This window comes from Pseudophryne corroboree, assembly GCF_028390025.1.
Source record: "Pseudophryne corroboree isolate aPseCor3 chromosome 3 unlocalized genomic scaffold, aPseCor3.hap2 SUPER_3_unloc_15, whole genome shotgun sequence".
NCBI classification, from domain to species: domain Eukaryota; kingdom Metazoa; phylum Chordata; class Amphibia; order Anura; family Myobatrachidae; genus Pseudophryne; species Pseudophryne corroboree.
Genome location: NW_026967503.1, coordinates 2,561,239 through 2,565,555, shown reverse-complemented (window position 1 = coordinate 2,565,555; position 4,317 = coordinate 2,561,239). Strand labels below are relative to the sequence as shown.

At 43.7% G+C, this 4,317-nt stretch overlaps 2 pseudogenes; one reads left to right on the top strand and one right to left on the bottom strand.

Annotated features, from left to right (window-relative positions):
• Positions 1-1,867: 1,867 nt before the first annotated feature.
• Positions 1,868-1,986, bottom strand: LOC134983465 (5S ribosomal RNA; annotated as a pseudogene).
• A 1,609-nt stretch (positions 1,987-3,595) lies between these two features.
• On the top strand, positions 3,596-3,714 carry LOC134983463 (5S ribosomal RNA; annotated as a pseudogene).
• The last annotated feature ends 603 nt before the right edge of the window (positions 3,715-4,317 follow it).

Sequence of the window (4,317 nt, the reverse complement as noted above, 5' to 3'; positions counted from 1 at the left end):
GAAGGTGGGCTCATCTTGGGCGGCTGCCCGAGGGGTCTCGGCTTTACAACTTTGCCGAGCTTCTACTTGGTCAGGGGCAAACACGTTTGCAAAATTCTACAAATTTGATACCCTGGCTGAGGAGGACCTTGAGTTCTCTCATTCGGTGCTGCAGAGTCATCCGCACTCTCCCGCCCGTTTGGGAGCTTTGGTATAATCCCCATGGTCCTTTCGGAGTTCCCAGCATCCACTAGGACTTCAGAGAAAATAAGATTTTACTCACCGGTAAATCTATTTCTCGTAGTCCGTAGTGGATGCTGGGCGCCCATCCCAAGTGCGGATTGTATGCAATACTTGTACATAGTTATTGTTAACTAAAGGGTTATTGTTGAGCCATCTGTTGAGAGGCTCAGTTGCTTTTCATACTGTAAACTGGGTATAGTATCACGAGTTATACGGTGTGATTGGTGTGACTGGTATGAGTCTTACCCGGGAGTCAAAATCCTTCCTTATTATGTCAGCTCGTCCGGGCACAGTGTCCTAACTGAGACTTGGAGGAGGGTCATAGTGGGAGGAGCCAGTGCACACCAGGTGACCTAAAGCTTTCTTTAGTTGTGCCCAGTCTCCTGCGGAGCCGCTATTCCCCATGGTCCTTTCGGAGTTCCCAGCATCCACTACGGACTACGAGAAATAGATTCACCGGTGTTAGGCGCCGAGGGTCCGCTCGTCAGTGCGGCCCGGCGCCTAGCAACTAGGGACGCCGCATGCGGACAGCCGCCGGCTCCCTAGCAACGCTAGACGCCGGGCGCACGGAGCCGCACAGACCCTAGCAACGGGGACGCCACTGTCGGACCGCGTTCCCCGTTGCTAGGTCTAAGTTAATCACCTCACTGGTTCCTGGCCGTGCAACATGCAGCTGCACGGCATATTGTAATTAGTCCTGTCTGGCTCCTGATTGGAGGGCTCCCATTTAAAAGCACTCTCAGGACTTCTCACAGACGCCGGTTATAGCTTCCTGTTTGCTGTGTCAGTTGCAGAGAGTTTTCCAGTCCTGTTCTATCCGGTCGTTCCTGTCCTCAGTGGTCCAGTACTCGGAAGTTGTCATCTTTTCCTGGAGAAACCTAGGGCGATCCGGCACCGGAAAAGCTAATCAGGAATAAATGCTTAAATTGGAAAAGAAAAACCAAAACAGGACAGTGAGTTACCCTAAACTGATAGGGGAGAAAGGGGGCAGAGATTAGCCCTTTCCATGTGGTATATTATATACGTATCGATGTTATTTTCGTCCTAGTTGGTGGTGCACCCAGAGCCAGAAAGTATGCAAACTTTAGTACAATGGGGAGAGAACAGAAGGCTCTTGTGTGGGCGCACTCTTGTAGACAGGAAGTAAATTAGATAAGATAATTAAGATGAATGGTTAAAACATAACTTTTATTAACTAGTATTACAAAAGAGGTTGTTACCGGAGATCTATCCTTCAAAATGCAATATAACAAGCATCTTAGTGAAATAAAAATGTTCTGGTCTCTTAATGATTAAAAGTGTGTGGAAGGGCGGTAGACATTAGTTGGTCATACCCCCATTCCCACTTGACCAGTACAGACTTGCTGTGTTGATGGAACCACAGGGTGGTCAAGACACAAAAATAATGACTATGCTCTTTTGGCTTATGCAAGATTAGAGAAATGATCAGAAGTCATTCCTCTGAGTGTAATACAGGAAAAATAGACATGCTCCTATCTGGATTTTAGACAATGATAACGGTAGAAGTAAATGTGGCACCTGACGTAGTTGGTGCCCGTGACCAAGGGTCTAGAGATTACTGAGTAGAGAAAACAAGTGGTGATACTGCTGTTGGTGTTGATACCACATAAGTGAGGAAAATCCTGCTCTACAACACCAGGTATTCGCAGGTGGTCTCCCTTCCTGGTACTGACTTGGCCCAACGCTGTTTAGCTTCCAAGATCAGACGAGATCGGGCGCTGGCAGCGTGGTATGGTAGTAGAGAATTTTATGTGAACACCAATGAGAGTGCACCTATTTAAGAAAATTGAAAATCAGAACCGACAGAAAAAGAATTGAGGAAAGATCGAGTAAATGAGTGGATCTGCTTTTCACGTTAGACCCGATCCAATATTCCCACTCGCGTGGTGCAATGTACCGGGAATCGTGAATGAGAGTCCACGAAAGATAGTGATCTATAGACAATTGAAATTAATGAGAATTGGCACTGTAAAATACAGTCAGAAAAACCCTGATCGCAAATATGTTATAATTTGTCCAGACAGATAGTGCATGGCAGGAGATACTGGTAGAATCAGATAAATACGTAGTCACTCTGGTGATGCGGTTTGTTTCAAAACTCAGGGTAAAATCTAGAATCTGTAGGTTTGTGCACTGAGGTATCAAATTTGCAGTAACTGTACCGACATATATCTGTTAACCATATGTGTCATACGCTGTTTGCCTCGTAACCCCGGATAGAATGTAGAATGCTATAATAGATATATGCTAATTATATACATGCATCAATTGCTGTGAGGAGGCAGAAATAGAGATAGATGAAAACCAACACTTTCATGAGTATAACAAATATATTGGTCAAAAATTAATGACACTTAGGCAGTTAGCTAATTACCAATAGGTTCGCTAAATGCTAGAGAGTGCTAATGAAGATCTCTAGTCAGTCACCCCTATAATACATACTAAATACGAGATAATTCAAGCGGTTCTGCTAAGGTTTGTAATAGGAGTTGCTATCCGTGGCAAAGAGCCACAGGATAGTGAGGCTTACAGTTTCACCAGAGATCAGGATAAGCCAAGAGAGCAAGGAAGATAAATGGGGCTAAATGCCAGGATGCGGTGGTGTCGACGAGACCCCTGTTCCTAGATGCGGAAGACGCGTTTCGCCCTAGGGCTTGTTCACTTCCGGAACCCGGACTAGAGATCTTCATTAGCACTCTCTAGCATTTAGCGAACCTATTGGTAATTAGCTAACTGCCTAAGTGTCATTAATTTTTGACCAATATATTTGTTATACTCATGAAAGTGTTGGTTTTCATCTATCTCTATTTCTGCCTCCTCACAGCAATTGATGCATGTATATAATTAGCATATATCTATTATAGCATTCTACATTCTATCCGGGGTTACGAGGCAAACAGCGTATGACACATATGGTTAACAGATATATGTCGGTACAGTTACTGCAAATTTGATACCTCAGTGCACAAACCTACAGATTCTAGATTTTACCCTGAGTTTTGAAACAAACCGCATCACCAGAGTGACTACGTATTTATCTGATTCTACCAGTATCTCCTGCCATGCACTATCTGTCTGGACAAATTATAACATATTTGCGATCAGGGTTTTTCTGACTGTATTTTACAGTGCCAATTCTCATTAATTTCAATTGTCTATAGATCACTATCTTTCGTGGACTCTCATTCACGATTCCCGGTACATTGCACCACGCGAGTGGGAATATTGGATCGGGTCTAACGTGAAAAGCAGATCCACTCATTTACTCGATCTTTCCTCAATTCTTTTTCTGTCGGTTCTGATTTTCAAATTTCTTAAATAGGTGCACTCTCATTGGTGTTCACATAAAATTCTCTACTACCATACCACGCTGCCAGCGCCCGATCTCGTCTGATCTTGGAAGCTAAACAGCGTTGGGCCAAGTCAGTACCAGGAAGGGAGACCACCTGCGAATACCTGGTGTTGTAGAGCAGGATTTTCCTCACTTATGTGGTATCAACACCAACAGCAGTATCACCACTTGTTTTCTCTACTCAGTAATCTCTAGACCCTTGGTCACGGGCACCAACTACGTCAGGTGCCACATTTACTTCTACCGTTATCATTGTCTAAAATCCAGATAGGAGCATGTCTATTTTTCCTGTATTACACTCAGAGGAATGACTTCTGATCATTTCTCTAATCTTGCATAAGCCAAAAGAGCATAGTCATTATTTTTGTGTCTTGACCACCCTGTGGTTCCATCAACACAGCAAGTCTGTACTGGTCAAGTGGGAATGGGGGTATGACCAACTAATGTCTACCGCCCTTCCACACACTTTTAATCATTAAGAGACCAGAACATTTTTATTTCACTAAGATGCTTGTTATATTGCATTTTGAAGGATAGATCTCCGGTAACAACCTCTTTTGTAATACTAGTTAATAAAAGTTATGTTTTAACCATTCATCTTAATTATCTTATCTAATTTACTTCCTGTCTACAAGAGTGCGCCCACACAAGAGCCTTCTGTTCTCTCCCCATTGTACTAATCTTTTCCTGGAGTCCAGACCGAGCACCTTTAACATCCTGTG